A 17,394-nucleotide genomic window follows, 5' to 3' on the forward strand; every position below is an offset into this window, starting at 1 on the left:
ATTCCATCTGAAGGTGGAGGAACATTGTGACCTCATTTATTATCTTCCTTAGGCCTGTCATACATCCAGTCATAACTTTCCTTTGCCTAATGTAGGATACCAAGGGATAAGTTTTCTATTTTTTTTTAAAGTCAATTCTACCCATTCCTATAACCATCAAGAGAGCAGAATTTCTGGTCAAAATACATTTACTTAAAATTTTTTAAAAAATATTTTATTTTCTTGGAGTAGATATATATAGATATAGATCTGGATGTTGTTATATATATATTTTGTATCTCCATAGATTTTGAAGATGAACCTTGGCAGTGCTGTGCCTAAGGACAGGAGTCCTACCCACTTCTGTGAAAAGGAAATATCATTATAAGATGGGGTCAAGGATCAGAGACACCATTTGGAGAAATGTCCCATGGCTCTCCTCATACCCAGATGAATTCTTTGAAATTACACCCGGTTATGGTAGGAAGCAAGAAAGTGTTCAGAGATGAAATGAACCAAATATACCATTCTGATTCACAGAAACTTGTTTGCTGGGTGTAGGAAAGTGGGTGTTATTAATATAGTGTATTAAGAGAAACTTTGAGGGGCAGATCAGATCAGGAGATGATTGACATTGAAAGGATGATTTAATACTCATGGTGCATGGGAAGAAGGGGCATACCATACCAGGGAGGCCACAGGGGTTGGTCAGGAGGCAGAGGAAGAGGGGGAAGCTGTGGGTGAGAGCCTTTCTTGTGGTTTTCATGAAGAGACAGATGAGGCAAGGTAAATGAGCTTCAGATTGGCTAGCTGAATACTTTCAGTGCTCTGGGGGTATAGGGCTGTCCCTTGTTCTCTAGAATCTGGCCATAGGCTAATTAAATTTCATCTGGCAGGTGGATAGTGGTCTGGAATGTGAGAGCCCGATCGAGGAGGTGGTTGGGGGTATGAGCTTTGTATTGCATGGTTTGTATTTGAAAAGCATGCTTTTGGGAGGAGGAGGACTCCTGAGGAAAGGGTTAATAAGGGTAGCAGGAAGCCAAGGCAAGGTGACTTGTGTTGTCTAGCACAAAGTGTGTCTGACATATACATGTAGGGCAGATGGTGAAGTTGTCAAGTTTATAGACGCTAGAAACAGGGTTAAAACAAATTGTTTAGAGTGCAGAATCCAGAATCAGACTGCCTGAATGCGAATCCTGGCTCACCCTTGGCTTCCCATGACATATTGGCCTTATGGTTTTGAGTACATTTCGTAACTCATTTAATCTTTATATTAGTCCAGTCATTATATATAGTCTGTGCTCTGTCGAGTCTGACTCTTGGACTGTAGCCCGCCACGCTCCTCTGTTCATAGAACTTTCCAGGCAAGAACACTGGAATGAGTTGTCATTTCCTTCTCTGTATGTAGTCCAAGCAGGTACTATGAGCCCTATTTTGCATATGGGATAACTGAGGCTCAGAGAGAGTGACATATGAAAATGCTTACAAGAGCTCCTGGCACCTGCTGTGCTGTGTGAAGTCACTTCAGTCATGTCCGACTCTTTGTGATCCTATGGACTGTAGCCCGGCAGACTCCTCTGTCCATGGGGTTCTTCGGGCAAAGAATACCAAAGTGGGTTGCCATGTCTTCCTCCAGGGGATCTTCCCAACCCAGTGATTGAACCTGTGTCTCCTGCATTGCAGGTGGATGCCAGATAAGTATTTGCTAGTATTATTGTTGGTGTTTGTTGTTGGTATTTCTGGGGATTTAAGCAAGTTGTGATTAACCTTCTCATATACATCTGATGGGCAAAGTTAGTGTTACTGAGATTTGGAAGATTGGACTCACTGAGGCAAAGTAATATATATATATTTAGTGTATGTATGGGTGTGTGTGTGTATTTTTTATTGTTCAATCGCTCAGTCATGTCTGACTCTTTGTGACCGAATGGACTGTAACACACCAGGCTTCCCTGTTCATAACCAACTCCCAGAGCTTGCTCAAACTCATGTTCATTGAGTTGGTGATGCCGTCCAATTATCTTGCTATCTGTCATCTCCTTCTCCTGCCTTCAGTCTTTCCCAGCATCAGGGTTTTTTCCTAATGAGTTGGCTTTTTGCATCAGGCAGCCAAAGTATTGGAGCCTTCAGCTTCCTCATCAGTCCTTCCAATGATGTGTGATATATATATATGCATATGTGTGTGCTAAGTTGCTTCAGTTGTGTCCAGCTCTTTGTGACTTCATGGACTGTGGCCTGCCTGGCAAGAATATTGGAGTGGGTTGCCATGCCTCCTCCAGGGGATGACCCTGGGATGGAACCTGCATCTCTTATGTCTCCTGCATTCATAGGTGGGTTCTTTTCCACTAGCACCACCTGGAAAGCCTATCAGTATAAATAAAGAAATATTTTTGACATGAGGTGTCCTGCTAGACAACAAAGAACCACCAGACCTCTCTCTGGGGCAAATAAATGACATGGTGGATGGAACTATCTGAAACCACCCATGTGCAGAAAATGGCTGATTCACTGGCTTCCTCATGCCATGATGCTAATTCACTGAGTGAAGCTCTTCTGAGAGGCTCTTCTGTGTGGCCTTGGCCTGTACTTCCTTCTACGTTGTTCACCCTCCACAGGCAAGTCTTAACTAAAGAACGATATAGTCTCAAGTCAGACTTCTAGAGTATAACAGTCTGCTCAAACATGGTCATGAGATATAACGAGTGGAATAGGCAGGCATCCATGATGATGTGATAGACAAGCCATGCACTGAGAAGAGTATGCATCAAGCAGGAGCATAATCTAAGAATTTGGGACATGAATCTTAGTTCTGAATGCTGACCTAGCCTATCCTTGGCCTTTGTTCTTCCTGGCTCCCCAGGAAATCTTGGAAGCGTTTCTACTCAGGTCCCAAGTTCTGAAATGCTTCTTGATTCAGCTGAGATTCAGAATCTTTCTGAACAGCAACTTTCATTAACTTAATAACTGTTTCCTTCTCCAGCTATCCTTTTTGTTACCAGTGTTTTTTGGGGGGATGAAGGATGCTTTTATGTTTCCAGACATATTGTTTGCTCATCTAACCAAGCATACTTGCATTATAGCCCACGATGTGGCACTTTAATGTTATTCATTTGGATTGTTGAGTGTGATGGAAGGAGGAAATGGGTGTGAGGGTAGTCTTTTCAGCAGAAAAAACTGCAGCAATTGGGAAAACTTGCATCCCTGTGTTTAAACAGTATAGGCTAAATCCTCCTCTGCACAAATGTGCAGATAACAGTGTGAGGGACCCTGTGGGGACTGCTCAGAGATAACAATGTTTCCCAGATCTGATTACAAAGAATTCTAGACAATGAATAATCAGCACAATAGATACTGTTCCCAGCAACTGCTACGTGGTAATCACTCTTCCTGATGAAAGTACCAGATTGTTCTGCAAACCAGTGAACTGAGCTCTATGGAAACAGAACATACATTTATTCTGGAGAAATGCAAGTTTAGAGCAGTCAGAAAACCCCCAGTTTCATTTCCTTCATAGCAATGTTTTAAACAAGGGTCCTCCCCGCAACTCTTGGGCTTCCCTGGTGGCTCAGAGGTAAAGAATCTGCCTGCCAGTGTAAGAGACATAGGTTTGATCCCTGGGTCAGGAAGATCCCCTGGAGAAGGAAATGGCAACCCACTCCAGTATTCTTGCCTGGAGAAACCCATGGACAGAGGAGCCTGGTAGGCTATAGTCCATGGGGTCGAAAAAGAGCCGTACATGACTGAGTGACTAAGCAACAATAAACAATAACGCTATTCTTAGTTCTGGGGAGAAGTCCTTCAACCTAGTTCTTCAGAAGCCATGAAAAGAAACAGTGAGCCAAAAACAGCACCAACACCCTTTCTTGAAGGAGAACAGAAATTGATCTTTGTATCTAGCATATGAATTTACTCTTGAGATACAAAGGCCAGTAATTCTGGGACTTAATGTGTAAAGATTCCTTAGGACATAGAAAGGATGCCTTCTTGTCCTGCTGAAATAGAAACATTTGAAACCCCTTACTCAGGATTTCAGACAAAACCTCCTAAGATTCACAAATATGGGTTGAAGTCCAAGTTCTCCTCTACCTGGGTGGGTGGACTTCAGTAAATTATTGAATTTCTCTGGAGGTACAACTCCTTCATCAGTATCCATTTAACTTAAAAACATAAATCATAGGTTTATTGTAAAAAAATCAGAAATGTCAAGGAACAGAAAGAAAGAAATAAAAGGTTTTTATTTTTTAAAATTAGTGTTTTTGCTTTTTTTGGATAAATATCCAGGGATGGAATTGCTGGACAGTATGGTTAGGTCTATTTTTAAATTTTTGAGCAATCTCTACTGTTTTCCATAGTGGCTGTACCAATTTACATTCCCACCAAGAGTATGCTGGCTCTGCCTTTTCACCATATCCTCGCCAACATTTGTCATGTATTGTCTTTTTTATAATAGTCATTCTAGCAGGAGTGTAGTGATATTCACTGTGGTTTTGATTTGCACTTCCCTGTTGAGTAATGATGTTGAGTATCTTTTAATGTGTCTGTTGGCCTGTTGGCCATCTGTATGTCTTATTTGGAAAAATATCTAATTAGTTTCTCTGCTCATTTTTTCCATCCAGTTTTATTGAGATATTATAATTAAGGTATAGCACTGTATAAGTTTAAGGTGTCGTACATATTGATTTAACTTACATACATCATTAAATGGTTATAATATGTTTAGTGAACATTCATCATCTCATATACAGAATAAAAGAAAAAGAAAAAAAATTCTTGCTTGTGATGAGAACTCTTAGGATTTACTTTCTTAACAACTTTCATGTATAACATATAACAATGTTAATTATATTTATTATGCTATATCTTCTATCCCTAGTACATATTTATCTTTTAACTGGAAGTTTGTACCTTTTAACTGCCTTCATCCAATTCCTCTCCCCCTCACTCCCTGCCTCTGGTAACCACAGATCTGATCTCTTTTTTTAACACGTTTGTTCGTTTGCTTTTGAAGTGTAATTGTCCTACAGTAGTGTGTTAGTTTCTAGTGCACAGCATAGTGATTCAGTGTTTCTATACTCTCAGTTGGTAAAGAATCTGTTTGCAATGCAGGAGACCCGGGTTCGATTCCTGGGTCAGGAAGATCCCCTGGAGAAGGAAATGGCAACCCACTCCAGTATTCTTGCCTGGAGAATCCCATGGACAGAGGAGCCTGGCGGGCTACAGTCCATGAGGTTGCAAGAGTTGGACACGACATAGTGACTAAACCACCACCATACATTTCAAAATGATCACTCCAATGAGTCTAGTTTCTATCTATAGTACAAAGAGATTATGTTATCATTGCCTATATTCCCCATACTGTACATGTCATGCCTGTGACTCACTGCTTTTGTAACTGGAAGTGTGTGCTTCTTCATCTCCCTCACCTGTTTTTCTCATACTTCCACCTCCCTCTGCCCGTTTTTCAATTGAATTGTTTGCTTTTTTCTCGATGAGTTGTAGGAGTTCTTTATATATTTTGGATATTAACTCCCTGTTGAACATATCATTTGCAAATATCTTCTCTCACAGATACAGAGAACAAACTAGTGGTTACAGGAAGGGGATGAGGTGAAATATGTGAAGGAGATTATGAGGGACAAACTACTAGTTATAAAATAAATAAGTCACAGAGAGGTACAGCACAGGGAATATAGTCAATTTTTTTCAATGATTTTGTGTTATATGTAATCTATAAAAATATCAAATCACTATATTGTATACATGAAACTAACATAAGTCAACAATATTTCAATAAAAGTAATATTTTTTTGATGAATATTTGGAAAATACACAAAAGTATGGAGAAGAAAGTGACATAAGGTCATTTATTTGTGCAATTATATTGCACTTACAGTTACTTTTTAAGTGAAAATACTTATAATAAGAAATTCAGATAGTATGATAACGGGTGGGATCCCCTGGCAGCTCAGAGGGTAAAGAGTGCCCGTAACACAGGAGACCTGAGTTCGATCCCTGGGTTTGGAAAATCCCTTGGAGAAGAAAATGGCAACACACCCCAGTATTCTTGCCTGAAAAAATAAGAAGTTCTTTACCACCATCTACTGTCAGCCTTCCTCCTTGGGCGTGAACACTGTCAAAAAGATAGCATGTGCGTCCTGTTATGTGATTGCGTGTATTTTCGTATTGAAAAATAGACAAATTTAATGGCTTCATATTATTTCTTTGTGTGGATGATGACAAATTTCTTCCAGAATTATCTAATTAGTGGATATTTAGGTTGTTTCTAAGATTTATTATAGCATATTGTTAAAATATATGACAGCCAAATCCTAAGGTCTTTGCAAATCCCAATTCTGTAACTACCTCCAAGTTGAGAACCAAAGCACAAAAAAGGATTTGCTTTACATTTTTATAATCTCATAATGATGGTTTTTCACTTGAAAGGGAAAAAGCTCATATATTGTCCTGGGATTGTGGTCATTGAACAACATAAAGAATTGGCAAGTGATCTGCATATCCCCCTCCATTCAAAAGAAAATATTCCACCACATTTTTCATTCAAACTTCTCAAATCATCCATTCTATAAATTTACTAAGGAACCAGGCTGTCCTTGGTAGCCTGCAGTTTCATATTTGAAACTGGGACTGAAATGGAAAATTACAGCAGTTGCTCTTCAGATTACTATTATTATCTCTGTAAGCTGTCCACAGACCATTCAGCCAGCATTGGATCTTGTCTCCATCTTTATTTGAACTCGTAAAATGTGACATTATAAATCCAGAAATTAAACAGCATTGCTAATACAGAACTATTTCTGGAGGTGGTGAATGAATGCTAATTATCATCTTTAAAATAATCCCCTAGATGCCAAACATTTTCTGAAATAGCTCTGTTATAATAAATACATCAGCAGATCATCCTTTTATGGGCGTGACTTATGTGTGGACACATTTCTGATGGTATGATATAATGCAGAGAATAGGAAAAGTCATTTTCTACTCTTCCTGGAACTTTCATGGTCACCAGAGAGGACTCAGGTAGTCCTGGTGAATGTGGAATGCCTTGTATCTTTAGTATTTTATTACAGATAAAAAGTGGATCATGGCTTATTAACTTTATTTCACTAAGACTTCCAAGGTTCTAATCTGAACAGAGGCTTTTACTTATGTATTAGGCTTTTCTTGGGCACAGATGGAATTGGGATTTCCCACATGACTCCATTTGAAGCTACAGGAAGGTGCTCAACTCTGTTTTTCCCATCTCTTTGAACTCCTAAAATTCTACAGTTAGGAACACATTTCTTGGATACAGAATTATCTACATAGGTGTCTTCTTCTAAATTAGATTTACCATGTAGGATGAAAGTTAAAATACAGATCTGCATCTTGGGATACAGCTGTCTAGGTGAGAGAGAACTGCATGGGAGTGTGACACTAACCTGCTGGACAGTGAAATCAGTATAAATAAGTTTACAAAGCTTAGATAATTGATTGGCTATTATTCTTAACCTTGATTCTATTGCTTTGAGGATTCCAAGGTAGAATGAAGCTTCAATGGCAAGGAACTTTTCCAGTAATAATTTATGCTGTGGTTTTGAAGGGAGAAAATTCAGGATGGTTTTTGGTTATGCAAGGCCTAAATCCTCTGACAATGGTTGAATAGCCCATTAAAAAAAATGAGATATAAAATATGGCAGCAGGATTTTTATGCCATTTCTGGGTACAAGAGGGAATAATTTAGATGTGGAAATAATGAAATTTCTGGTACAATTTTATGACTTATGGGAACAATCAAACATTTCCCAGAAGTGAAAACTCTCCTGGAAAATCCTTGGCTAACAAAGTATGCTGGATAAGCTGGGTCCATGGCATTAAAGAAGTGCTTATGCACTTCTAAAGAAGGATGTGCATGTGTGCTCACTCATCTGACTCTCTGTGAACCCAGGACTGTAGCCTGCCAGCCTGCCTGTCCATGGAATTCTCCAGGCAAGAATACGGGAGTGGGTAGCCATTTGCTCCTTCAGGGGATCTTCCCGATGCAGGGATTGAACTTGTGTCTCCTAAACTGCAGGCAGATTCTTCATTGCTAAACCACCAGGAAAGCCAGAGGATGTGATTGAGGAGGAAGAAGGGAACTTTCAGAAGATGTGACAGTGTGAGGGAAGCTCAGGCTTGAGTAGGAAATACTTATGTTGAGACACTTCCCGGTGTAGCTCCTAAAGTGAATCCTCATAAGTTAGTTTCTGTCTCTGTATGGGCAAAGTTCTCATTTTTCAGGCTGCAAAGGCAGGCGTCTCCTCCAGACTGACCTTGGCCTTTAAAAGAATGCAAATGATTTTACTGTGGTTAAACATGGGAAAGATCCACTGTCTGAGAAAACCAAACCAGAGCTGGAGGGGCAGGAGAGGTTGTTGAAAACAGTTGTTTTCTCATTAGTCCAACATTCATTCTGTGTCATGAGGAGAAGGGGGTGACAGAGGAAGAAATGTTTGGATGGCATCATTGACTCAATGGACATGAATTTGAGCAAACTCTGGGACATAGTGAAGGACAGGGAAGACTGGGGTCTGCAGTCCATGGAGTTTCAAAGAGCCCAACATGTCTGAGCTCTTGAACAAACAAAAAACAACATTAATTGGGTCATTTAGAAACTGAAAACTTTTGGACTACTCAAGCCTTTCTTTGACTCTACTAGTCTGGTGAAGAATTCCCCTCCTACACACTGCACTTTGCCAATCATGCAGGGGTGCCATTTTATTGTAGGGCAGGGCCAAAAGGATCCTAGGCACCAAACGTTGAAAACATTCACTGGGAGTCATCAAACCTCCTTCCTACAAGGTTTGTGGCTCTCATAGCCCATCGTAGTCTCTGTGCATTGTTACCTGGCATTGCTTTTGCCCTTTTCCCACTGATAACTTGAGCTGGCACTATTTCTTGGCACTCTTTGTTCCAACTGCTTAGCTTTGTCCCAACCATTCTGGGGCCATGTACATAGCTGATGCTGTATAAGTGAGTGCTTAGGGAGTGGAAGCAAGTCTAAGGTTCACCTGGCTGTGTCCAGTCTTTGGCCTCAAAGTTCTCAGAGAACTCCCATTGACTTCTGCTTGGTCTTTCACCATCGCGATCAGGGAATTGGTACCCTTTTCTCTCACATGGCGTGTAACTCTGAGTAAAAAATGAATGGTAATCTCATTCTTTTATGATTATGGACCTCTTGGGATTTTTTTCTTCTTTTTCATATTCTTTCTCATTTTGATTTATTACAGGTTATTGAATATACATTCTTGTGTTGTACAGTAGCACCTTGTTTATCTGTTTTATATGTGAAGTGAAGTCGCTCAGTCGTGTCTGATCCTTTGTGATCCCATGGGCTGTTCCTCCATCCGTGGGATTTTCCAGGCAAGAGTACTGGAGTGGATTGCCATTTCCTTCTCCAGGGGATATTCACAACCCAGGGATCGAACCCGGGTCTCCCGCATTGTAGACAGACGCTTTACCATCTGAGCCACCAGGGAAGTCAAGTTTTATATGTAGTATATGTATATATGTAGTAGTTTGTACCTGCTAATCTCAGACTTCTAATTTATCCCTCTGGCCACCGCCACCAATGCTTTGGGATTTTGACTTAAAGAACTTACCTTAGAAGTGATGGATGTTGATATAGAGACTTTTCCCTCTTCCATCTCTTCCTGGGGAGAAAACACCAGATATTGGTCCCTTTCAAGAAAAGAGGGGGAAAAGTAACACAGCCTTCTGCATAGGGGTGTGATGCAGTGGTGCCAGCTCTTGATTTTACTTATGATGCCTCTAATTTCTGAAACATCTTCTACCCTCTATCAGAGAAAAATCTCACCCCCCACATCACTGAAATTAGTTCCTACTGCTCCTTTATGACACGTGGTCTCCTATATCCCCATGTTCCATTCCCCAATTTCTTCTGTCCACTTTTGAAGGTCACTCCTGGAGCTAATAGCACATAGGTCTCAGAATGGTCTAAAATTCCTGTGTTATTCTTCAGTTCAGAGTAGTAATAGGAGAGCTTATAAAACTGTCATAACTTGGCTCTGCTGGTTCCAGGATCACATGGCATTGTGGAATCCTTTCTATCTCCTCCTAAGTCATAAGGCCTCTCCTTTAGGCTTGTCTGAATCTCAGGCCTATCCTCAGTGCCAGATCGATGTCTTTCTCACTTTTTCAGGGTCAGAATTATAGATTGTGACTTTACTCAAGTATGATGCGAAGACAGGATTTCCATAGAGTAAACAACCACTTGGGAAAGAGATAATGGAATAAGAGGGTGAAAATATACCTCTGTTGAAGTGGAAAGATGAGGAAGAACAATAAAGAAATATAAATAAAAGAAAGCAAATTGGCCTATTTTACCACCTTTTGAAAGTTGGCTTTTCTTAATTAGTAGTTTCAAGCTACAAGCTAATTTGGACTCACACTACCTCGGTCCAAACTTCAGCTCTACTATGTGACTTTGGACAAGACTTAACCTCCGTGATTTCAAGTTTTGCATCTACGAAATGAGGATAATGGTAGCATCTACTTTTTTGGGTGGTCGTGAGCACAGTATGCTAGTTCATCAGGACAGTAATTCCTAGCTCAAGTTCTCCAATGCAGGGGGACAAATCAGGGAAGAAACACTGGGTTGGATCAAGAAGTTTGGGGATCAGAAGGCTGAAGTTCTACTGTAAAAAGAAGTACATGGTACAAAGTCCACCTATTTGCCAAAGCCATGGTGGAGGTCTAATGGAAGTGAAAACTATAAGATGCTGTTCAAAGCTTAGTGGGAATCCTTAGATTACCTGCTCTGTTGATGGAGGGACCAGAGTATTTGTATGAGAGTCTATGCACATGCATCTCTGCTCCTGCAGAAAAGGCATTAACCTTAAGCACATGATTACTGCTATTACTATTAATTTGAATCTTTAAGAAAAAGAATTTGCAAAAGTCATATGAATTGCAGTAAAATGATTATATGTACTTTCACTTCCCTGTAGCAGCCACTGCCAGCTTAGTGTTAGTCTGGATAGTCCAAGTAACAGATACCAACCTGGGATGAGATGTATAAAAGACTTAAAAGGAAAACATTGGTGAGGGACAGTGAGGAAGGAGTTGGAGGAGGTAAGTAGAGAGCCATTGGATTGCTGTGCAGGTCTGGGCCCTGTCTTAGTTCTAAGGAAGGAAGCAAGTTCTTAGTTCTAAGTAAGTTTAACCAGGCAAATGGGGGACCTTTGAGATGATCTCTTGTCAGGAGTCCTGCATCTCCCAGAAAAGAGTCTGCCTTGGTATCTCTGCTGCTTTTAGTCACTGGCTGGAATCTGCTTCAGGAGAATGTGGCTTTGGTGTTAACACAGTGATGGATTTCAGAGCACAAAAGCCAGGGGCCATTGGTCAACTGTGCTCCCTGCAGTAGAAGATCTAAGAGGTACATTTTCAAGGTGCATAGTTTTTCAAACTTTTTTAAAAAGGCCTTTGTAATCTTATATATTACCCACACATATATCTGTATGAATATGCATGCATACATATCTGCATAAACATTTATGGTTTCATAAATAGGGCCATGTTCTACATTTTGTTTTATTGTACAAGTTGCATTTTTCATTAAATAATAATTTGCTATGAATATCATATCAGTACATATGTATTTTCTGCATTTTTTAAAAAGACTGAATAGAATTTCATTGTTTGGGTGTATTTACTTTTATTCAACTAATCACAATCGATTAACATTTGTAGTCTTTCTAGTTTTTCACAACTATAAGCAAGGCCATAAAACTCACTCTTACATGCATATCTTTATCTACATGTGTAACTTTTTAAATAAGGTAAATTCCCATCATTGAAACTGTTGAGTCAAAGGGCATGAAATGTAAGCTTGATAGATTCTGCCACAATGGTTTTGATTTTGCTTCTGTGAGTAGTATATGACAGTGCACTTTCCTTTACTGTTATACCAACCCGGGTATGGTCATTCTTTTCAATTGTGCCAATTTTATGTATGAAAAATGAACATATAGGCTTTAAATAAGTCAGTTTAAAAGCGGGGGGTTTCTAATATCCATGCTTCCTGAGGCTTTCTGTTGTTGGATCTCTGGTGGGACCGCCCTCTATTGAGTGCCTGGGATTTGGCTTATGTGGGCTTGGATATTGAACTCAGAAGCAGAGAAGCAAACCGTATATGGTCTCTTGTACCAAATCTCAATCATAAACTGTGAAAAGGTGTCAGAAATGACACCATTAGAGACTTGTTCCCTTTTAAGTCCGAGAAATTTTCAAAACCTGGAGACTTCTATTAAAGTGAAAATACTCTCTTTGACCCTCAGATATAATCCAGCATCTAAGGTTTAAAGATACGGAAATGAAATTCCTGGAGGGTGCTTCGACCAGGGTCACAGAACTAGCTAATAACAGAATTTAGACTAAAACCAGATTTTCTGACTTCCAGTCTACTACCCTACACTGTGAGAATACAAATAACAGTTATTTTATCATAATTATAGCTAGAAATGCTGGTGTTAGCAAACTCCATGAAAATAAAGGTACTTAAGTAAAATAGAAAAAATGAAAGCTAAAGGCAGTGAATGTTCAATATTTGAAGAAGGACATTTTATATATTCATGTCACTGTGTAGCACATATTGAATCGAATGCTGTGGCTACAATAATTAAAAGATAAAAAATGTTTAACTATCGTGTTTTAAGGAAAATGCTTGTGATGCTTTCATATTCTGACAAGTAATCTTTATGTGTAGTTACTATGCACATATAAATACATATTAATAGAAACTTTAGTAGCATAGATAGTTTAAGCAGTTGTTGAAAACATTCATAATTTCCAGTTTAACCTAATAACATGGAATCTAAACAAGTCATTTTAAATAGACAGTGCTTCTCCCTGTGATTCCTTAGAGCTGGCTGACAACATTCCTTTAATCATATCACATTTGTACTCTGTGATAATTTATATTTATCTGGAAATTTTAATTCTAAGGGAATTAGAACCTGGATAACTTTTTTAAACTAGTCTTAGACTTTGAACCAAGAAGACAAGATCAGTTCTGGTTAGGAAGGACAGAAGATCCTAATTAGAGATGGAAATTCTGGCCTCTCATTTCTGCTCTCATAGGAATGTATTAATTTTAACCCTTTTGCGTGAGTAGTGACTCTACTTTTCTTGGCTATATTTTTCCTTTGAATCCATTCTGCATTATCCTGAATGAGACTTGTCTTTTGTTAGGATCTATCTTTTGTCAGGCCCCCATCTTTCAACTTTTATGTATTTAACATCTCATCAGTTTTGAGCCCTGAGACGCACTTTTTTTTTTTTTTCCTAACCTTTTTATCGTAAACTAAAACATAGATGATAAAAGTCATGTAAAGCAAACATGTGGCTTAGTGAGTTATTATGAGACAAGCATTCTTTTTCTTTACTTTTCAGCTTTGCCTTAATTCTTAATTGGCTGTGGGATCTTAGATCCCTGACCAGGGATTGAACCTGATTCACAGCAGTGAATGCTGGACTACCAGGGAATTCCCAAGACAAGTATTCTTATATCTATCACTCAGACTTGGAAACAGAACTTTGCCACCCAATCCAGAAGCTTCTCCATGTGCCTGTTACAGTTTCTGTTTTCTTACCCTCTGAAGTAAATACTTCCTGGGGTTTTATAGTAGTCTCTTCTCACATCCCTAAACAGTGTATTTTAGTCTTGCCCATTATTTTTTAAAAAATTCTCTTTTAACCTACAGCATCCTTCCATCCTTTATTTTCCTTGTAATTTATCTGTTGAAGAACCTGAGACATTTGACCAGAATTACCCACCACTACTACCCATTACTGTAGCATTACCCTTAGCCTGGATTTTGCTGATTGTATCTTTATGGTACAGTTCACCTGGCTCCTCTGTCCTTTGAATTTCCTGCAAGTCGGTAGCTAATGCAAAGTATTTTTCAGATTTATGATCAGTCCCTTTAGAAGATGGTAGATGGTTGTGTGGTCTTTCATCAGGAAGCACATAGTCTGTTCATCTTTTTGTGATTCTAGCAGCTGTTATGTAGAAGGCAATGACCCCCGACTCCAGTACTCTTGCCTAGAAAATCCCATGGATGGGGGAGCCTGGTGGGCTGCCGTCTATGGGGTCGCACAGAGTTGGACACGTCTGAGCGCCTTCACTTTCACTTTTCATTGTCATGCATTGGAGAAGGAAATGGCAACCCACTCCAGTGTTCTTGCCTGGAGAATCCCACCGGGGAGCCTGGTAGGCTGCTGTCTATGGGGTCACACAGAGTCAGACACGACTGAGGCGACTTGGCAGCAGCAGCAGCTGTTATGGTCAATATGCAAATCTATTAACTGATTGGGAGTAGCAAGATAGAGACATTTTATTTTTATTAATTATAATACTTTTATAAAAAGATGCTTGCCCTCATGTGCTATTACCTAGTCACATACTTCATATAAGAAAGGCTGGTGGTGGTTTAGTTGCCAAGTCATATCTGACTCTTGTGACCCCATGGACTGTAGCCTGCCAGGCTTCTCTCGCCATGGGATTTTCCAGGCAAGAATACTGGAGTGGCTAGATAAATGCAAAAACGTATTGTGAGTTTATAGCATGCATAGAAGTATAGTGAAATTGCTCAGTCGTGTCCGACTCTTTACGACCCCATGAACTGTAGCCTACCAGGCTCCTCTGTCCATAGGATTTTCCAGGCAATAGTACTGGAGTGGATTGCCATTTCCTTGTCCAGGGGATCTTCCCAACCCAGGGATTGAACCCGGGTCTCCCGCATTGTAGACAGACGCTTTACCATCTGAGCCACCAGGTACATGTCAACAAAACAAAAGGATGTAATTATGTAACGACCTTGTTTATCCTTTTTATAGCCTTTGTCCTGAAGTCTTCTTTGTCTGGTATTAATATAACCACTCCAGCTTTCTTTCTCTTATTGTATGAATGGTATGTTTTTGTCAATCAGTTTACTTCTAACATCTATTAATATATATATAAAGTGAGTTTTTGGTAGATTGTATATACTTGGTTCTTGCTTTTTAAAACTCAACATTATAATCTTTTCCTTTTTAAAAAAAATGAGGTATGTAGACCATTTACATATCATGTAATTATTTATTTGGTTGGATTTAAATTCACTCTTATTAGTTGTGTTCCATGTATTCCATCTGTTTTTTGCTTTTTTCCATTCTCCTTTCCTTCCCGCTTTTGGCTTAATTGAACATTTTCTTCTAGAATTCCATTTTATCTGTTCTATAGATATATAGTTTTACTGTAGATATATAGTACATAGATGTAAATATGTACATATATACATATACATGCACATATATATATATACACACACACACATAGATTTATATTTCTTAGTTATAGTTTCAATTGTTGCTCTAGGGTTTAAGAAACATATTTAACTTGCAGTTTACCTTCAATAATATTATTGTGTACAGGTCACTTTTATGTCTTCCCTTCCATCTTTTGTGCTATCATTGTCATACATTTTGCTTCTCTATGTTTCACAATTTATTTTGATCTTCTTTTTTAAATTTAGAAAGCTGATTATATTTTAAAGAAATTAAAAATAAAAATTATATTTACTCTCATTTAAAAATAATATCCAAAGTTCTTTTATGTCTTATGTAAATACAGTTTTTCACCTGGTATTTTACTTTTTCTGCCTAAAGAACTTCCTTTAACATTTCTTACAGTACTGATTTGCTACCACTTGAGTATTTTTATCTTTTGTTTGTTTGAAAAATTTTTGCCTTCTCTTCATTTTTTAAATCCCCTTTCATTTTTGATAGTTTCACTGGATAAAGAATTCTGGAGTGACTAATTTTTATTTTTATTTGACTTATGGCTCGCATAATTTCTGATGAATATCTGTTATTTTTATCTTTTATGTGTGATGTTTTCTTTTTAATTTTATTTTTCTTTGAAGTATAGTTGACATTTCAGGTGTACAGTGTAATAATTTGACATTTATATCCATTATGAATTGATCTCCATAAGTTTGTAGCCAAAAACTTAGTTTTCTGTCTCTGTGTTGATACTTTTTCTGAGTTCATTCATTCTTCTTCTGAGTTTGTTGAGCTTCTCTATTTCTTTGAACTCTCTGACTGTGTGGATCACAATAAACTGTGGAGAATTCTGAAAGAGATGGGAATACCAGACCACCTGACCTGTCTCTTGAGAAATCTGTATGCAGGTCAGGAAGCAACAATTCGAACTGGACATGAAACAACAGACTGGTTCCAAATAGGAAAAGGAGTACGTCAAGGCTGTATATTGTCACCCTGTTTATTTAACTTATATGCAGAGTACATCATGAGAAATGCTGGGCTGGAAGAAGCACAAGCTGGAATCAAGATTTCCGGGAGAAATATCAATAACCTCAGATATGCAGATGACACCACCCTTATGGCAGAAAGTGAAGAGGAACTCAAAAGCCTCTTGATGAAAGTGAAAGAGGAGAGTGAAAAAGTTGGCTTAAAGTTCAACATTCAGAAAATGAAGATCATGGCATCTGGTCCCATCACTTCATGGGAAATAGATGGGGAAACAGTGGAAACAGTGTCAGACTTTATTTTTTGGGGCTCCCAAATCACTGCAGATGGTGATTGCAGACATGAAATTAAAAGACTCTTACTCCTTTGAAGAAAAGTTATGACCAACCTAGATAGCATATTGAAAAGCAGAGACATTACTTTGCTAACAAAGGTCTGTCTAGTCAAGGCTATGGTTTTTCCAGTGGTCATGTATGGATATGAGAGTTGGACTGTGAAGAAAGCTGAGTGCTGAAGAATTAATGCTTTTGAACTGTGGTATTGGAGAAGACTCTTGAGAATACCTTGGACTGCAAGGAGATCCAACCAGTCTATCCTAAAGGAGATCAGTCCTGGGTGTTCATTGGAAGGACTGATGCTGAAGTTGAAACTCCAGTACTTTGGCCACCTCATGCGAAGAGTTGACTCATTGGAAAAGACCCTTATTGCTGGGACGGATTGGGGGCAGGAGGAGAAGGGAACGAAAGAGGATGAGATGGCTGGATGCCATCACCAACTCGATGGACATGAGTTTGGGTAAATTCCGGGAGTTGGTGATGGACAGGGAGGCCTGGCGTGCTGCGATTCATGGGGTCACAAAGAGTCGGACACGACTGAGCAACTGAACTGAACTGATCTGACAAATTGCTAATCTTCATTTCATTTAGTTCTTTTTCTGAGGTTTTGTTTGCTATTTTATTTGGAAGGTGTTTCTTTATCTCTTCATTTTGTCTAATTGTCTGCATTTGTTTCAATGTATTAAGTATATCATCTACATCTCCTGGGCTTGAAGGAGTGGCCTTATGTAGAAGATGTGCTGTGTGACATGGTAGGGCATTCCCTGTCCAC

At 39.0% G+C, this 17,394-nt stretch overlaps 1 long non-coding RNA gene across 2 annotated transcripts in view; it reads left to right on the plus strand.

Moving 5' to 3' along the window:
* The window catches only part of LOC147364376 (uncharacterized), an 85,893-nt gene that overhangs the window by 15,473 nt on the left and 53,026 nt on the right, over positions 1–17,394 (plus strand). Inside the window, exon 3 of one of the 2 annotated variants that reach the window (XR_015134425.1) lies at positions 287–522. The exons of the other annotated variant lie outside the window; for it this stretch is intronic. This is a non-coding gene — a long non-coding RNA (uncharacterized LOC147364376). Of the gene's footprint in view, positions 1–286; positions 523–17,394 lie in introns of those variants that run through there. 2 annotated transcript variants of the gene reach the window in all.

Source organism: Bos grunniens, chromosome 10 (genome assembly GCF_055505025.1).
Source record: "Bos grunniens cultivar Pamir isolate PY7600 chromosome 10, Bosgru_T2T1.0, whole genome shotgun sequence".
Taxonomy (NCBI): domain Eukaryota; kingdom Metazoa; phylum Chordata; class Mammalia; order Artiodactyla; family Bovidae; genus Bos; species Bos grunniens.